This window comes from Sciurus vulgaris (genome assembly GCF_902686455.1).
Source record: "Sciurus vulgaris genome assembly, chromosome: 2".
Classification (NCBI taxonomy): Eukaryota; Metazoa; Chordata; class Mammalia; order Rodentia; family Sciuridae; genus Sciurus; species Sciurus vulgaris.
The window spans coordinates 137,449,790-137,469,815 of NC_136462.1; the positions used below are offsets into that span (position 1 = coordinate 137,449,790).

At 36.6% G+C, this 20,026-nt stretch overlaps 1 long non-coding RNA gene across 4 annotated transcripts in view; it reads left to right on the top strand.

Moving 5' to 3' along the window:
* Nucleotides 1–20,026, top strand: part of LOC306654984 — an 87,251-nt gene that overhangs the window by 36,370 nt on the left and 30,855 nt on the right. The window contains exon 4 of one of the 4 annotated variants that reach the window (XR_013762147.1): nt 15,029–15,592. The exons of the other annotated variants lie outside the window; for them this stretch is intronic. This is a non-coding gene — a long non-coding RNA (uncharacterized lncRNA). Of the gene's footprint in view, nt 1–15,028; nt 15,593–20,026 lie in introns of those variants that run through there. 4 annotated transcript variants of the gene reach the window in all.

The following is a 20,026-nucleotide window of genomic DNA, read 5'->3' on the forward strand; positions in this document are numbered from 1 at the left end:
GAGATTATTTTATTGTAAACTTTAAATATTATTGCATTGTGCTTAAATAACATTTTAATTATATCGGTTTTTGAATTGTGTGGAGACTTTTTAGTTGACCCTGTGCATGTTAAAAATATGTGTTTTGTGTTTCATACCTTCCTTGGAGTGTTGGGTGGTATGAAGTGAGGGGCCGTGGAATTTAGTTATTGGAAGATATGGAGATGTGGGCAGGTGTAGGCTTACAGAGGAAACTGGCCTGTATGTTTTCCTCTGTAGTCTTTAGCTTTCTTATTTGCCAAACTATCAAACTTTATGATGCAGATTTTTGTAATATACCGTCTTGCATTTTAACATTCTATATATGTTGGCATCAGGTGTGTATTTTACTTAAGGACAATTTACAAATCAAAACAGAAACTTGTAATAAACTCCCTTTACAGTTGTGGTTATAAGAAGCCTCAAATTCCCTTAGGCTTGATTGATAAAACATGGCATTTATCCTATTCCTATGATGATGTTCAGCAAACTTTATGACAGAGGGAAACAGCTGGCAAAGTGGGTTCATGGAAAGGTGAAGGTAATATAGCCATAAAAAACAAGAGGATAATGATTTTAAAAGGGATAATAGTTGTAACAACACCATTAACCTTTTGCTTCAAATTATTGAATGTGTGGTCTTTTTTAGAGGTCTAATCAGAGGTTTGCAGTAACTGCAATGAGGGAGAAAGAAGAAGTAATATAGAATTTACTATCATTTTTTCCCTTCAAATTCTCCTTTTTTCTAGGCCATTAAGGAAACAAGACCATTGCTGGGTTTTGGACTTATTTTGAAAGTAGTTAAAATAATTTCCAAATAAATGAATTGATCCTTGTAGCAGAGAGAATATTAAAGAATGTATATGTATTCACATGAAATTTCAGGACTCACATACCTGATTTTAAGACCAGATACTAGTGCTGAAAGGGGAAGGCATTTTTGAAGTCAAAGCATACGACTGGCTTTCTATACTAGGTTTGTAAATGTACTTGGGGTTTGTGTGCTATTTGGGCAGCAGTTCAATTCAACGGCAACTAAAATAAGTCTTTCTTTAGACTCTGCAATTTTACCATTGATGGAAGTTTTAAGCATGCAGGAAAGGTGAAATAAATTGCAGAGGAATGGGATCAATGAAAATCAGATAATTAATAATCAGTGGAGCTAATTTAGAAAAACCATGATAATATTTGTTGAGGGAAAGAGATGTTGAGACTAGGAAACATAAGCTGGTGATTGTGAACAACAGTGTGTTCTTCAACTCCAGTGGTTTAGTGAGCTGCCTAAAATTTTATAAGAAAATACCCTGTATTGTTTTCTGAGAAGATTTATAGTTCTCAGCAACTTCTCAAAAGTTCTATAAGATCCCAAATAATGAAGAATAACTAATCTGAATTTTCTTTCCATGTTTAACTCTTTACCTGGTAATTGCTCCATTTTCTGCTTAATTTCTGTAGCTAAAACATTGAGATTTAAAATTCTTCAACATCTTTCTGTCTCTGCCAAAAGGTATTCAAAATCTTCTTTGATTAACCTTCTCAGAATTTAAATTTACAGAAATCTACTTTTTAAACCAAGCTTTGAGATACATGGTCCAGCAAGTGAAAAAGCACTTGTAAGGTAAAGAAGATGCAAGGAGATGGGGTATGGACTGTTGGGTCCATCCCGGAAAATCTGTGCCCAGGCTCCTCCCCACACATTAAGGAAATGTGGCATGTATGCAAAACACCAGCCAAAAATAGTTGGCATATTGTAAAGTCATTTACTCTTTTAATTTTAGAAAATTAAATAGCTGCATTTTAAATTTCATATTTTTTATATTGCTATTCTCTCTTTCCCTTTCCCTCTTTAATTCCATTTCAGTGCCCTAAATACAAGTCAGATGCTTTTAAACTTTAGGTTGTCATTGTCCTTCTTCTTATGGGTTTTATTAAAAATATAGGGAAAGTCACAGACTGCTTCCTAGGAGACATGATCATTCTCATGTTTTGGGTATGTAATTCCAGGAGTTCTGTAAATCCTTCAAAATCTGTGGGTCTCAGAGGAAAAACTCTGTCTTGGTTCTGCTTATTTCTTACCTGGTTTCACTACCTATGGCCTTGATTACTTCTCAGCTTCCATGGTGGTCTTTTTCAAAGATCAATGTGATTATTGCTTCCCTGCTTAAAAATCTTTCAGTGGTTTTGAAGTGCTTTGGGGATAAAATTTATAAAACTCAGCCTCATGCAGGTGGCTTCTTTCTCTCAGGATCCTCCTACCTGCTCTGTTGACTACTCACTGGTTGCCACTCTGAATGCTCAAGCCATGTACATATACTGCCCTGTTTTTCTAACCAGCCGTGCCACTCTGTGTGTCCGGTCCTGGCATCTGCTCCTCTCTAGTAGGCTAGTGCTCCCCTGTGCATGCTTGGTGATCACCTTTTGGGAACTATTCATCTCTTCTGTGAAGTAGCTCTGACATCCTCCCTGCTCACATCTATTAAGGTAGCAGTTAGTTCCTTTGTGCCAACACGGGTCTTTGTACTTGCCTCTACTGTATCTCATAGCACACTGCAGTTCATTTATTTGTTTATATACCTGTGAACTTAAGGCAATCAAAAATAATTTTTATTAGTATTGTTGTCCAGTTCCAAATAGGCCTCCTTTCAATTATTTTTGGTTGAATTTTGGATCCACAGAATGAACATTTCTGTTGGTCTTGTTGGGTGCCACTGAAATTTGTTAACAGTAGACCCAAACTTTGGATTACCATTAGGTAATATATAATTGCTCTGTCCTCTTTCTGCTTTTAGCACATTGTACCAAAATATTTCAAAATTCTAAGAAAGTCTACCAAGAGAGCAACTTAATTCTTTATTTTTTTGGATAGTATTATTGTATAGGGAGTGAGGAAACAAATTTTACTTTTGTTAAAATGAACTAAATTCAAATTCCATATTTTCCATTTATGATTAGGTGACCTTACTGGCAGTTTATTGTTCTGCTTCAAACTTAACTTTTTAACCTCCATATTAGGGATCATAGAAATACTTTACTAACTCATGATAGAGCCATAGCATTGTTATTATTAGTATTTTGCTGGACTTGTAGAACCATTATCTTAATCTGAAAATCAAAGCCAAGTGAGTGTGAGAACAGGAATAGAAAAGTAGGCCGCTTTCTCTCTACTCTCGTTTCCTCTCCTATTACAAGTCTTTGCTAATGGATTATACAACACTCTGTCACTGAGGCCACACTTTGTTTCAGACTCTTTCTCATGCAGCCATTACCACTTGATCAGTGTTGGATAAAGAAATAAAACCTATCTGCTATTTTAATGCACAAGCCTGAGTCAATGAAAGAAACATTAAGAAAAAAAGATCATTAATGTTTGAAAGTCCACAGGCAAATGCACATTTCATTATCAACATCAACTACATTGTTCTGTTGTCTTTCTGCATAGTGGTAGGATTTTGCCTGGGCTATGGTTTCTCAGAATAAAAATGGAATTTCCTGGACTATTCCCTGGTTGGATGCAGCCATGAAGAGTAAGTTTTGACAGTGGATTTGAGCTACAGTGTGTATGGAAGTTTCTGGAACTCTTCTTAGAAGGCAGTTTGTTTCATACTTTGCTCCTCTTCCTCTTGTTATTAACTTGAATTCTGCCTCCTTCAATACAGACCTGCTATGAGGAGGGTCTAATAACCTGTAGGAGCTTATTTTCTAATATACATCACTAAACAGGGCCACCACAACAATCCTTGACTATTTCTGTTTTGTTTAAAACACTGATATAGCCGTTATAACCTGTCATAATTTTGGAGTTCACTATAAATTGTTTTTATTCAAATCCCTTCACTATGAATTCTTAGCACTAGAGGAATATCAAGAGAAAATGCATCCACTCCAGAGATAGAAAAGCCGTATAAAGACTTTTATATACTTGGTCAACTTGGAAAAACATGTCATGTTGATGTCCACCAGCAGCTGCCATAAATGACAAGTATGTGAAGACATGGTAGACAGAGAAACAAATTGGGACACTGGGATGCCGGGTCTCAGTTTGGGCCCTATATAAATTGTTTGAGATCGTTCCAACTACACAGCTCCTCAAGTTTATATTAAAAATGGTGTGTACGTCTGAGAAGAAGTGGTAAGAGGTTCATATTGATGGGGGAAGAGGAGAAGTGTGAGGATGAGAATGAGACTTTCCAGATCCAAGACACCCAGTCATCAAGTTGGGGACTGACCTGTTAACTAGTAGAGGCCCAGTCAGAGGATTTGCAAATCTGGGACAATAGTATTGTGGCACACTGTGTTCATAGACATAGTCAATGTACCACATAAAATTTGAAGGATGAATAGTTTTTTATATTTTGGTATGTACTGCTTGATTTAAATTTCTATCACAAAGTCCTACTTTCACTCTTATATTTCTATATATTCTGTTTATGTTTGAATAGCTATGTTTATACTGACTACAGTAAAAAATATATAATAAAGTCATTCAACATCAAGAACATCTTTTTATCTGCTTTGTCAGAACATCATTTTAATAGCTACATTTTGTTAATGCACAGTAGTTAAATAAACTCCAAGATTCTTATTCTGCAATAACCCATTAAATCATCTTAAATACTATGTCATAATGACAACTTGATGCAACCAGATGTGATATTTGGGAATTTAAAAAATACTTTTTCTAAAGACATAGCTATCTGATTTTACATTCTGAAGCCCGTTTGCACAGCTGTTAAATCTCTTGGCTCTACTTTCTGTGGGTGTATATCACTTGTATTCTGCTTCATGCATGACATTACTGAAGTTCAAAGGAATGTTTCCCAGGACATTGTGATATGTACTTTTGTGAGATCTTCTCCAGCATCATTTAGTTCTCAAAGCACAATTTTTTCACTCTGGAAAGATGCTAATTAGTATGGTCACGTGTCATATTGGAGCATTAATAACAGGTTTTGCAAGGTGCTTCATGGTCTGGGAATCGTGGTAAGCCAGTCCAAAAGGACAGTGTTCATCATACCCTGGCTTGGTAGAAGGCTAGTGGTTTGCATGAGGTATAGCTGCAATGTTCTTGTTCACATCTGGATTAAGAACTGCTTCCTGGTTGTGTTTTAACACCGTTAGAATACTAATCATATACTTCCTGTTCCTGCCATACATTGCAATTAATTATTCACAAGAGGTATAAGCTTTACAACACTTAAAGTTTCTATGTTATATGGGACTGGAAGTGAACTTTTGAACTTCTGATTTTATCAGTTGATATAAAAGTTGGCACAATTCAAAGTTGTGTATGTGATGAACCATCAAAGAAGGAGAACCCATTTGACAACCATGTTATGCACTGTGCACAGGGAAGGATAATGCCACCATCAAGCAGTAATCCTAGAAATTAGGTCATAACAGACAGTGCAAGTGGGCCCTAATGAACCCAGATTCATATCTGTGGTGAAATTATATGCTGGATAATGTCCTCCGAAAAGCTGCCATGTTTCAATCTGGAAAGAAGCCCATTGCTGATACAACAAATCAATTGATAAGAAGTGTCTTTATTGCTCTCAATAAAAAAACATCACAACCCCAAATAAACATGCATGGCTCATAAAACAAATTGCTCACCTAAAATGAATTACACTCCAAGGTTTTTTTTGAAGTAAATTACACCACCGAATATTCAGTGATGTATCCATCCACTAAAGAATAAGATTATAAACAGCACTAAAAGTAAATGTTTCCATGTTTCTTTTTAGTTTAGTTTTTTCCAATCTACAGGATTACCAAGAGCAAAATGTAAAAGAAAAAAAGTGGTAGAAATGGCCTGTTTTGTGAAATATAGGAAAAAATATACCATCTGTGATTTAGCACAGTTCTCAATATTCCATCTGTGGTCTAAGCACAGTTCTTAACAAAGGCTGAATACCATTGTAGTTCAATATGATTAAAAAAAGTTTTTCTAAGAAACTACATCTACTATCATTCTTGGCATGGAGTATTTGAATGAAATAGTAAATATGGCCTTTACAAGGGTTTTATAAATTTGTTATTATCATTATATTATGAGATTAAAATTTGAATAGTTAATAAACAAGAACCTATTTTATCACCTCTCAACAAACCTTAGTGTGAAAGAAGTGTATTTTGAACCTGTGTGATGGACTTTTGTTTCTTCATTCATCTAGTAAACAAGTGCTAATTATCAAGCATCTTTGTAGAAGGATTCACATGCATTAAGGAATTTAGAAGTACTAAAAGGTATGCTGCTTTAGTCAATTAATTTTGCTAAGTATGCAAAAAAAAGCACATTGGCATATCCCACAGAGACTTAGCAACCTTTTCTTACATTGATGTCAATAGTTCTTCATCTTCTTCTGTTGAACTCATTTAGTGAGATAAAGCCTCATATGGGCAATTGTCCACTAACCACTGTCACACATTATAAAAGCAGAGTTCCTCAATCACATCCTGTTGGCCAGAAAATACTTTAAGCAAAATAATGCTTTGTTGAGGGAGACTAGCTGTGTTCTGTAATGTAGTATATTTAGCAGCATCCTAGCCTCTTCTAATAGTAACACCCAGCCCTTCCTGTACCATTATGATGCTCCAAAGTATCTCCAGAAATTGTTTCCCTTAGATGGAAATCACTTTTGGTTGAGAACTGCTCATGTAAAAGGAATCATTAGATTTTTATGTTATCAACTGTTGAAAACTACCAGGTTTTCTCTTCCTTTTTTTTTTTTTTTTTCCTTCATTTTTTGAAAGGTAACAGCTAATGACTTGTACCTACCTTCTCATTGTAAAAGAGTACGTGATGGAGACTGACACTAAACATAGAAAGGAAGACTATGAGGAATGGCTTGGAAAATCTAGGACTCAAGAGAGCAGTTTTGTAAATATATCAAGGTCAGATATGAGGTAAATAGCATTGTGTTAGGCAGCTTTCTGTCACTGTGACAAAATACCTGAGACATTGACTTTTAAGGAGGAAAGATTGATTTTGATTAACTAGATCAGTGGTTTCAGTCCTTGGTCAATTGGCTTCATTGCTTCTGGACCTGTAGTGATTCAGAGCATTACGGTAGGGAGAGCATAAGGAGAATGCTTGTATTATGACAACCTGGAAGCAAAGAGAGAGAGAGGCTGGGGTCCTAATAACACCTTTAAGGGAACACTCCAAGTGACCTAATTTCATTCAACTAGGTCCCACCTCCCAGTAGTTCTCTAGGATGACCAAGCATTTACCATATGGGCCTTTGAGAACCATTTAAAATCCAAACTATAGCACTGCAGTCTTGACCCCAAAGAATTTTGTTCATCTCACATTGCAAAATGCACTTAGTCTATCTCTAAGAATCCCCCAAAGTTTTAACTGTTTAAGTGTTCTTGTAAAGTCCAAATCCAGTCTCCTCTGATACTTAGCTGAAGTTCCTATAAAAGTAAAAAATAAATTTATGTACTTTCAAGATACAGTGACACAAGGTAAACATTCTCATTCCAAAGAGAGGAATAGGGGCATAGAAAGGATGGATCAGATCAAAACAAGACCAAAACCCAGCAGGCCAAACATTTAATACTGTACCTCCATGTCTGGTTTCCAAGACACGAGGTGGCATGTGAGTTGCAAAGGACTTAAATAGTCCTGCCTCTATGGCTTTGACAGCTAGAGCATAAATGGTCACTTTCTTGGGCTGGCTTTGCTTACCGCCTGCAGCTTCCCTGAGCAGATGTTCTGTATCCCTGGCATCTCTAACTTCCTGGGGTCTCCATTACAGCTTTAGTTTCACTCTCACAGTTTCACATATCACCTTGTCAGGGCCTGCCTGCAGGCACACTGACCCTGTCATACACTGCCTGGCCTTCAAGGATTTCCTTTGCAATCTCCATGGAATCCTCTATGTTTCACGACTCTTTCATTCTCCATGCCTGCAAAGTCAGTATCACATGTACAATGCCAAGATCTGTCCCACTGTGAGCTGAATCAGGGTCTGCTCAATCTTTGGCTGTAGAAGCCCTTTATGACTGAACACTGGGAAAAAGAATCCTGGGAGAAACAGTTCCCTAGTAGCCCTGTGTGAGCAGGGTTCCCTAAGGCTCTATTTCCCAAGGAAAGTCTTTCAAATGAGCTTACATTTTCTCACCTTTGAGGCTATGAAGAGTGGAATCTTACTAATTCCTAAAATGCCCTCAAGCCGTCTTACCTATTTTCCCCGTGAAGAGTATTTGGTGCCTTCTAATGGTGCTGATCTCTATACCTCCTTGGTGCAGCATTACAGGCATTCCTTTTCTGGCCAAATAAAAAAAATGATCCACTGTGCTTCTGTTTGCTACTGATTTTCACTGTAAATCTGGCTAAAAGAAACAAGAAATTTCCATGCCTTAGCCTGAATGCTTGGATGTCTTCAACTTTTTACTAGGTGAATTAATCCATCACCTTTAAACCCAGTCTCCCACGAAATCTTAGAGGAAGTTCTTTGCCAGAATGTGAAACGAATGGCCTATATTCCCATTTCCAATATTTCCACCTAAATCTCATGAGCATGGCCTTTACTTTCTGCATTTCCACCAACCCTCTGTTCTTCTAAACCCTCACCAGAATCACCCATTAAACTCTGATGATAGTATTCTAGGCTTTCTTTAACCTGCTTCTTCAAATATTTCCAAATTCCTCCAGCAAACTAATTCCAAAGGTTTCTGAACCACATTGCCAAGTATAGTTGCAGAGGTGACTCTTGGTACCAATTTTTTGTATTAGTTTTCCAACACTATGAAAAAATATTTGAGTTAATCAACGTATAAGGAGAAAAAATTTATTCGATTCAAGGTTTCAGAGCTTTCAGTCCATGATCAGTTTACTCCATTCTTTTTTGTTCTGTGACAAGGCAGAACATCATGGTAGGGAAAGTGTGATGAACAAAGAAACTATAGAATTAAATAATACAATCAATTATTTAGACTTAATGGACATATATAGAGTATTACATCCATCATTGAGTGAATACACTTTCTTCTCAGCAGCTCATGAATCCTTCTCCAAAAGAGACCATATGCTATGCCAGAAAACAGCCATTAGTAAATACAAAAAATAGAGATACTACCTTGTATTCTGTCAGATCATAATGGAATGAAATTAGAAATCAATGATAAAATAAAAAAACAAAAACTACTCATACACCTGGATACTAAATAATATGCTATTGAATAATGCAATGATAACAGAAGACATCAGGAAATAAATTTAAAAATTCTTAGAGGTAAATGAGAACAATGACACAACATATCAAAATCTCAGGGACACTCTGAAAGCAGTATTAAGAGGAAAGTTCATTGCATTGAGTTCATACATAAAAAGAATAAAAAGTCAACAACTAAATGACCTAACATTATATCTCAAAGTCCTAGAAAAAGAAGAACAGATCAACACTAAAAGTGTTAGAAGACAGGAAATAATTAAAATCAGAGCTGAAGTCAATGAAATTGAAGCAAGAGAAACAATGTGAAAAATTGACAAAACAAAAAGTTGGTTTTTGAAAAAGTAAACAAAATTGATAAACCCTTAGCCACACTAATGAAGAAAAGGGCAGAGAAAACTCAAATCAGTAGAATTTGTGATGAAAAAGGAAAGATCACAACAGACACCATTGAAATACATAACATAATGAGAAGCTACTTTGAAAATCTATGCTCCAACAAAGTAGAAAATATTGAAGACATTGACAAATTTTTAGAGACATATGATCCTCCCAAAATGAATCGGGAGGACATACACAATTTAAACAGATGAATTTCAAGCACCAAAATAGAAGAAGCCATCAAAAGCCTACCAACCAGGAAAAGCCTGGGACCAGAAGGATTTTCAGCTGAGTTCTACAAGATCTTTAAAGAAGAAGTAATGCCAATACTCCTCAAAGTATTCCATGAAATAGAAAAGGAAGGAACCCTTTCAAACTCATTCTATGAAGCTAGTGTCACCCTGATACCAAAACCAGACAAAGACACATCAAGGGAAGAAAACTTTAGACCCATATACCTGATGAACATAGATGCAAAAATCCTTAACAAAATTCTGGCAAATCTCATACTAAAACATTAAAAAGATAGCGCACCATAATCAAGCGAAGTTTATCCCAGGGATGCAAGGTTGGTTCAACATCTAGAAATCAATAAATGTAATTCATCACATCAATAGATTTAAAGATTAGAATCATATGATTATTTCAATAGATGCTGAGAAAGTATCTGATAAAATACTGCACCCCGTTCATGCTTAAAACACTAGAAAAAACAGGGATAGTAGGACCATACCTCAACATTGTAAAGGCTATGTATGCTAAGCCCACGGCCAACATCATTCTAAATGGAGAAAAACTCAAAGTATTCCCTCTGAAAACTGGAACAAGACAGGGATGCCTTCTTTCATCACTTCTATTCAACATCATCCTTGAAACTCTAGCCAGAGCAATCAGACAGACCAAAGAAGTTAAAGGGATCTGAATAGGAAAAGAAGAACTCAAGCTATTACTATTTGCTGATGACATGATTCTATATTTAGAAGATCCAAAAAACTCCACCAGAAGACTTCTAATATGAATTCAGCAAAGTAGCAGGATATAAAATTAACACTCAAATCTAATGCATTTCTATCATAAGTGTTGAATCCTATGAAAGAGAAATTAGGAAAACCTAATAACCTAAAAGAAATAACCTAAAAGAAAAATACTTGGGAATCAATCTAACAGAAGAGATGAAAGTCCTCTACAATGAAAACTACAGAACACTAAAGAAAGAAATTAATGAAAGCCTTAGAAGATAGAAAGATCTCCCATGTTCTTGGATAGGCAGAATTAATATTGTCAAAATGTCCATATTACCAAAGGCACTATATAGATTCAATACAATCCTAATTAAAATCCCAATGAGAGTCCTCATAGAGATAGAGAAAGCAAGCATGAAATTCATCTGGAAGATTGAGAGACCTGAAATAACCAAAGCAATCCTGAGCAGGAAGAGTAAAACAGCAGGTATCACAATACCAGACCTTAAACTATATTACAGAGCAATAGTAACAAAAACAGCATGATATTGGCACCAACATAGACAGGTAGACCAGTGTTACAGAATAGAGGACACAGAGATAAACGTACATAAATATAGTTACCTCATACTAGACAAAGGCACCAAAAACATACTATGGAGAAAAGATAGACTATTCAACAAATGGTGCTGGAAAAAACTGGTTATCTATATGTAGTAAAATGAAATTAAACCTCTATCTCTCACCCTGCATACTACTCAACTCAAAATGGATCAAGGAACTAGGAATTAGACCAGAGACCCTGTCCCAAATAGAAGAAAAAATAGGCCCAAATCTTTATCATATTGACTTACGATCAGACTTCCTTAACAATACTCCCAAAGCAGAAGAAATCAAAGCAAGAATCAAAAAATTGGATGGATTCAAACTAAAAATCTTTTTCTCAGCAAAGGATATGACCAATAATATGAAAAGAGAGTCTACAGAGTGGGGGAAAACTTTTCCACACACACTTCGGATAGAGAGCTAATCTCCAAAATTTATAAAGAACTTAAATAACTTTACACCAAAAATACAAAGAACCCAATCAATAAATGGGCTGAGGAACTGGACAGACACTTTACAGAAGAAATATCTAGTCGATTAACAAATATATGAAAAAAATGTAGTAATTAGAGAAATGCTGATTAAAATAACTCTAAGATTCCATCGTACTCCAATTAGAATGGCTATTATCGAGAACACAAACAATAATAGATGTTGACATGGATGTGGGGAAAAAGACATACTTTTACATTGCTGATGGAGTTGCAAATTGGTGCAGCCACTCTGGAAAGCAGTATGGAGATTCCTCAGAAAACTTGGAATGGACCCACCTTTTGACCCAGTTATCCCACTCCTCTGTTTATACCCAAAGGAATTAAAATTAGAATACTACAGTAACACAGCCACATCAATGTTTATAGCAGTTTAATTCACAATAGCTAGATGGTGGAACCAACCTAGATGCCCTTCAAAAGATGAATGGATAAAGAAACTCTAGTATATATACACAATGGAATATTTCCAGTCACAAAGAAGAATAAAATTATGGCATTTGCAGATAAATGGATATAATTGGAGAATATCATGCTAAGTGAAATAAGCCAATCCCAAAAAGCCAAAGACTAAATGTTTTCCCTGATAAGTGGATGATGATATATAATGAGGGGGCAGGTAAGAGACCATTAGAAATAGATAGAGGGAAATGAGAGGCAGGAGGGGGCAGGGGTATGAAAGATGGTGGAATGAAACAGATATCATTATCCTATATACATGAATGATTACATGAATGGCATGAATCTACATTGTGTACTACCATAGAAATGAAAAGTTGTACCCTACTTGTGTACAATGAATCAAAATGCAGTCTTGTAAAAATAAAAAGAAATCAATGTCCTGAAAAAAAATTTCTTCAAGTGTGACATGTAACCATTAATTAAGCCTCAATTTGGTGATTGTTTCTCAGAGATGAGCTTAGCAAATGTGTGTGCATCCTTATCAGCTTTTGCATTCATTCTTTTATTGCATATGGAATGGATTCAAAAAAAGGAACAAAAGAGAAGTCAGACATGGAAAGTGTAGGGAAGGAGGAAGATGCTGAGCAGGGATTCTGTAACACTGTGCAGAAAGGTGCCAGAGCCAGGGGGCATTAAAGGCTAAAAGAAATTTGAAGCTGACTGATGTGAAGTTTGGTATCAGATATAAGCTCCTTGAAAGATTCACCTGTTGAAAGGTTAAGATTTTAAGATTAATCTGCCAGAGCAGTGCAACATTGTAATTTCTTCTTTAGACTACCTGAAAACTCAGATAAAATAGCTATAACAACTGTTCATAGTTTAGTCAATCCTTTCCTCTCAGTCTTACTACTTCCAAAATAGTTTTTATGTAAAGCTCACAGACCTGACTTTGAGAATCTGTACTTGTATTTTTTTTTTCTTTCCCAAATACTAATATGGAGATATTTTACCCTGCAACTGTGGGGTTAAGCAGAATGTACTCATTTTATTTTCTTCTTCAGTGAGTGTGACAATTTGAACAAGAATGGCCAAATTGCTTTCTTTCTTTCGTTTTTCTCTTAAATCAAACTGTCTATTCAGAAGAGGATCACATTGTGGTTCCATTAAACAAAATAACACGTTCTACTCTTATATTTAATAGGGCGAACCTCTACCTGTCTGCTTTTCTGCTTTACTGACATGAGAGCTTACTGAAGGGACATTTTTCCCCAGTTGAGAGGGCATGAGAGGGTCTTTCCTGCTTTTCCTTTCCCCAGTGATTTCTGCTGCTTGGCTGTGTCTTGGATATGATAAATGACATGGGGCTTGTTGTGGCTAATATGCAAATTTGGAGGAAGGAAAATGGGAGCTAGAAAAAGAATAGCTTACTTTTCTTATCTAAAATAATAAACTTAATTTATTTGTGGTTTCTTATCATGAAACAATAAACCTATTAGAAAAGAGACAAGGTAATAAATTGTGGGGGAGATCTTTGCAAAGGATGGTCATTGGCTGGTAATGATGGTAGTCAGGGCATAAGATTGATCACACCCGGCTGGCTTGTGATCCATCTAGTCCACTATCCTGTCATTGCCAACTGCACCCAGAGATGCAATTGTTCTTCATGGTGCTTCCATTAAATGTAGTTGGTCCCTAAACAACCCACGGGACAGTTAATGTGACATTTATGCATTCATCTGAACTACAGTTTTGTTTGTACTTTTTACTGCCTCCAGAGGAAAGTAAGTTTTTATTATTTGTGCAGTTTTATTTGAGTTCACTACCCTCTTTTAGGAGTCCTGATATCCACTTGCATGTTATACTTTAAGGCATTAAAAACCCTGTAGAATTATTGGGTTTGGAAAGTAAACTAATATTCCTCTGTTGTTTAGATATCAGGTGTCTCCCAAAAGTTTGTGAGACTATGCAAGAATATTCAGGGGGAAATGATTAGATCATGAGAGGAGTCATTGGATTAATCCACTGATATGGATTTACTGGGTTGAAATTGTAGGCAGGTAGGGCATTGCTAGAGGTAGTAGGTCATAAGGTGTGTACTTTTGGAGTTTATATCTTGTCCCCTGAGCGGAGCTCTCTCTTTTCTTCTTGGTTGCCATGTCCTGAGCTGCTTTCCTCTGCCACACCCTTCCACCATGATGTTCTGCCTCTCTTCAGGACCAGAGCTATGGAGTCTGCTCACCATGGACTGAACCTCTAAAATTATGAGCCAAAATAAACCTTTCTTCCTTTAAGTTGCCCTTACCATGTCTTTTGGTCACAGTGATGCAAAAACTGACTAAAACATTCTCATTCACACACTCATCAGTTTAAAAATTATTTCATATTATAAAGGCAATACATCATAAAAAGTATAGAAAATAGAGAAAAATCAAGGAAGAACAGGTGTGCAGAAGGATGTATATCTTAGTGTTGATGACAAGAGGGAAAATTTGGGAACAAACTAAGTGTTCAATACTTGGGAATAGTGATGCAAGCTTTTCTATGAACACATCAGGTAAATCGATGCAGATGCTAACAAGCAAGGGAGATATTTGTATATTTTCCCCCAACACAATTTTAATCGAAAAAAGCAATCTATAGAGCAATACATGAAATGCAACATTTATATTGCTAAAGCAATACAATTATAATACAATTATATATCTGTATAATTATTCATGTAGCTAGGTTAATGAATAGAAAAAGTTCTGAGAAGATGTATGCGACTCTGGAGAGGCCAGGCATGGGGAAGATCAGGAAGTATTTTTGTGTCACCTTTAAATATTTTATAAGACTATATCATTTTAAATGATTACATCTGAAAATAAATATGAAAGAATTTCTTGAAATGAACAGGGAAAATAAGATGCTGAATCTTTGTATTATCTTGACAAAAATAATATAGTAGTTTTCCTTTTAATCTTTCTTCATTTGTACCTCTTTTATATAGGTGTGTCATGAACGGACATAACATTTAGCAAAACCAAAGTGTGCCATAATTCCATTACACAGGTCCTCTGACATTGTGTGTGTGCTGAGGAAATACAAGCAGTTCAACATGGAACAGAAGGAAGATGAAAGACTTCATCTTTTTGTCTGTGAGCAACCTCCTCCTGTGCCTGTGTTTCTCCCCCAATTTCCCAAAGACCATTGTTAGTAATATTTTCTTAGGCTTTTACAGAAGACAACAAAAAGAGTACACAGTTGGTCTGCTGTGTTCATAGATTTAGTATCTGTGGATTCAACCAAGACCTCATCAGGACTATTCACAAAATAGTGTGTCTGTATTGAGCTTGTGTAGGCTTTTTATCTTGTTATTTCCCAAACAATAGGGCATGACAACTGTTTACATGCATTTACAATACATTAGGTATTATAAGTAATCTAGATAGAGATGATTTAAAGTATATGGTTATATACTTTACAGGCAAATACTATATCTTTTTCTAAAAGGAACTTAAATATCCTGAAACGAATCCCCCATGGATACCAAGAGATAACAGTGTGTGTGTGTGTGTGTGTGTGTGTGTGTGTGTGTGTGTGTGTAGATCACAGTTAATTGTTCAGTAGACTTCTGTCATGTGATGATTAGACAGTGTTCTAAAACACATTGAATTTGTCCATTTATTCCCTACTTCTGTGAGTGTCTGTGTTATTGCTATTTCCCTGAGGAGGAAATTGAGGGTCAGGGAAGCTAAGAAAACTTCTCATGGCTCACACATTTAGCAAGTGGTAGAGCTGGGGTTCAAGTTCAGACCATTTGGCTCTAGAGTATCAGTGTTAACTAGTGCACTATGCTGCTGCATGACAATAGATCCTTAATGTAGTAAGCTTACATAACACCAAATGCTCTACAAGTTTCTAAATCTCACACAAATAAGGTCACACAGACCTGCTCTTCTGAACTTGCATTTTTCCTTTAAAGACAGTTACTTTAATATCAGCTTTTCACAGCAATGTTATTCTTTTAACAAATTACATGATTTTCTGTTGATGGATGAAAACAGAATTGTGAATGCTACACTTATTTCCTATTTCTTTTGCTATTTTTTTCACTTTTATTAATATATTTTTTTTCTCCCTGTTCTGAGATCAGGATTTTCCTGCAAAATGCTCCATTCTCTTCTCTTCTGTTTTGTATATTTTATTTCTGACTTCCCATTTTTATCCTCCTTCATCTGAAATATGGGTTTATTTTATTGTTTTTCTCAACTTACTGAGTTGGATGTTCAAGTCATTAATTTTTCCTTATTTAATTATGTTTTTAGTACCACAACTCACTAGAAAACACATTTTCCTTGAAATTTGCCTCAAAGAAACAAGAATTATTAATAATTTGAGACTTTCTAGATGGCTTTCTTCTCCCTTCTAATTTACACATTTTTCTTTTTTTCTGCCTTGTATTTCCTGTTAGATGATTATTAAGCATTCATTTTGTATTTTCTACTCATATTTCCCTTGATAATTTGGTTTTACTTTGTGTATCTAAATACATTTCATGCTCATACATAGCACTTTGTATCTAGCATTTAAAACTAAATATTACTGTTTTGTTCTTTATCATTCTGGATTAATAAAGGCATTGTATTCTACATATATCATAATTTCCCTGACAGTTCTTTATTGTTGGACGTTTGGGTTTCTTCCAGGTTTCCTGTCTTGCGTATTGTACTGTGATCACTATTTTTAAGGATGTGTCCTTCAACCCTATATTTTGCACTGTTCCTATACTGGGAGAATTCCCCAAGTGGGATTGTGAGTGGTGGTGATTTTGAAGCTCAGGCTCTTTATCCCACTCAGCCTTCAGCATACCTGGGTCCTGCAGAACCGTGTTAGACTGCCCTCCTATGGCAGCCACTTTAACTGCACCTGCATGACTGCTGTTAGCCTGTTCAGGCCGGTAACCAGAACTGCACCTGGTGTTCAGGGAGAGACTGCAGTACCTTTTAATGAGGTGGGTTTTTTTTTTTTTTTTTGTCTCTAGGATATTGCTTCTTAAAGTCTAGCACATTTCATGAACTAAATATCTCAGCACGTTTTCTTGAATCATCCCTGACATTAGAAACTGACAACACTGTTGTAAAAGAACCACAGAATTTGGATTATAAGCATAGTTGGGATCTTTCTCTTTTTTTTTTTTCCCCTGTAAGAGGATTGTCATGTACTTATCTGTACCTCATATATAATGTTACCTTTGTGGGTAAGAAAAGGTTTTTCTGACATTTTTGGTAGAAATGGACAGCATGTCAATGGGCTGACCCATGACATGCCCATAAGTGAAGTTGGAGGACTAATCTCTTGCTATAAAATAAAATTTGTTCTACATTAGTATTGGGACTGAGACTTAAGATGATTCTCTTGTTCTGAAATTGGTTCAAGCCAGAAGATTAAGCCCCTCTACCTGCCCCATCCTGCCAGTTCTACCTGCCAGACCGCTTCCTTTACTCCTCCCACTGCCAGCACTCTGCCAGATTGGGCTGCTCTGGGCTTTCACCTGAATTCCTGCACTGGCCTCATGGTGGCCTCCTGCTTTTACCATGACCTCTTCAGTTCTCTGCACACCTGAGAGAGGAAATTTTCTAAAAATTCTAATATGATATTTTGTTGTTTGAAAGCCTTCAGGAACTTCTGTCAGTCTTGTGGTAAAATCCAGATGCCTGAACAGAACAGGCTGTGCTTTCTCCTCCACTCCTGGAGTCTCATGCCTGCTATTCCTTCCAGCACATGTGTCTCCTTTCTCTGTGGGACTAAACCCAACAATCTTGAGTCCTAACCTTGGATTTTTTCCTTCTCCAGAGAAATGTTACCATATCTTCTGGTTTTCCTGGGTTTGTGCCTCCTATAATCCCCTGTCCTACATTTCTCACACAGTGTCAGTCCTAGTCAATGAGATTTTAGCTCTATAAAGTAGGGGAATATTTGCATCTTTTTTGCTATATCAGTTAAAATGTGTTTGGCTGCTAATAATAAGGGAGTGACTAAATAATAAGATAAAAGGATATTTTTCTCATATATCATGGCCTAGAGAAAAGTACCTCCGAGTTGGTCTGAGAACTCCCTTGGGCCCTTTGGATAAGCAGGCTTCCTCTATCTTGCTGCTCTGCATCCTTAGCCCTGGACTCTTATCCTTGAGATTGCCTCATGGTTCAAGATGGTTGTTGAAGCCGTGGCATCATATCCATGATCCAGACAGGAACCAAGTAGAAAGGAGAACAAGGAGAAGTGAGGTATGCAAGGGTAAGTGTCAGCCTGTGTAGTCTCCCCTGGTGTGCTCCAAGGGTTCTGCTCCTTTGTGAAGAGTGTACTCACTCCTCCCTTCTCGAGTAACTTCTTAACTCCAGTGGAATATGTCCACAGGGTCCTCAAAGAATCCTCAGGTGTCCTTCAGGGAAACTTTCCTCATGCTTTCCTCCATGCCTTTGGGAATGAGGCCTGGTCTTCTTCATGCTTTGCTGGGCTGAATGTTAGCCACACCATCACTGATGACCAGATCTTTTTTTAATTCTACATGGTAAAACCTCTACTTCAAATAAACAGAAACCTTAAAACTGAGAAAATGCAACCTCATAATAAAAAAGAAATTGATAAAATTAATGTATAATGTATAATATAAGGCGTCTTAGTAATAAAAACCTTGACAGAACCTTGTTTGGGATGATCCAGCTTCCCCGTGACCATTTCATCTTTGAAATGAGGCTACATGCCGGAGAATCCCAACCTTAGCCTTGAACCCTTGCTATGAGACAGTTTCCAGGCCAAGGCAGGAAGCCCAGGGCAGAAACAGGTTTCTTTTTTTGGATAGTATCACAGAGCTGGCTCAATGTTAAAAATTATGCTGAATTTATGACAACAATAAGTACTTGTTTAGAAACAGAGATGGATAAATGGAAAAAGTAGAAAAGAACAAATTCCTCATGATTTCATTTTCCAAAGGCAATCATTTAAAACATATTAATGTATTTTCTTGCAATCCTTTTTTTTTTTTCTATTTAAAATCCTATAAATATAGAATTAACACATTTGACAATTCCATAATTATTCTCTCGGGAAAGAGGAAGATAGGGAGATGATGGGGAGATGGGTGGGGGTGTGTCCAGTGGAAGGGAAGTCATAATTCAGTTCTGAGGAGCAATTCTCATGCAGAGGCCTAAGCCAGCTGGGCAGGTGGCCTAATCTGAGGCTGGACTAGTCTGACATCTGCTAATTCTCTCTCTCTCTAGATCTCTGTTATGTGTGAGTTCCAGAGGAAGTTCTATCCTCAGGTTCTCAGTTCTCATAATATTGCAGGTGTACTAAGGAAATGAATGAGTGCATTTTTTGTTTATTTTTCAGAGAAACCATGGAGGTAGTCACCTTTGTTATCTCCATTTTATACATGAGAAAACTGAGGCTAGGATTGTACTAGGTTATAATGTGATGCTTTACAAAAAACATGGAATATAAATATATGGGCATCTGTGAATTCTGGCACCATTTCTTATCATTATGATGAGAAGTGATCTAAGCCCTCATGCTCTGGAGCATATCACAGAGACATCCAAGCTAAAGTAGGAGAATCAAAAGGGTCTTTTGGAGGAAAGACCAAACAATTAGTTAAGTAATGGGAGGTGGGGAAGGAGCTCCAGTTCCTTGGCATTGTTGCATTCTTCTTGACTGGGATATAAATTCCTCAAGGGAGGTCCACAAATTCTTCACAACCAGGTGTGCAAAATAGATACATTGGTTATAACAGCTATTGAGTTTTCCAGAAGACAAATCTTGGGCCACTGTTGGTTTCAACAGTGACTTATGCAAATTGAAGTCCCCCTCTGGGGGTAGGTATCAGGCATAAGGAAAAGGCACTCTATCTCTGGGAGGAGGAAGAGGCACCCACACTGGGTCCTGCTTTAGAGTGTTTGACTTTGAGCTTGCCCCCCCCATCTTACTCCTTCATCAGACATCTTGTTCA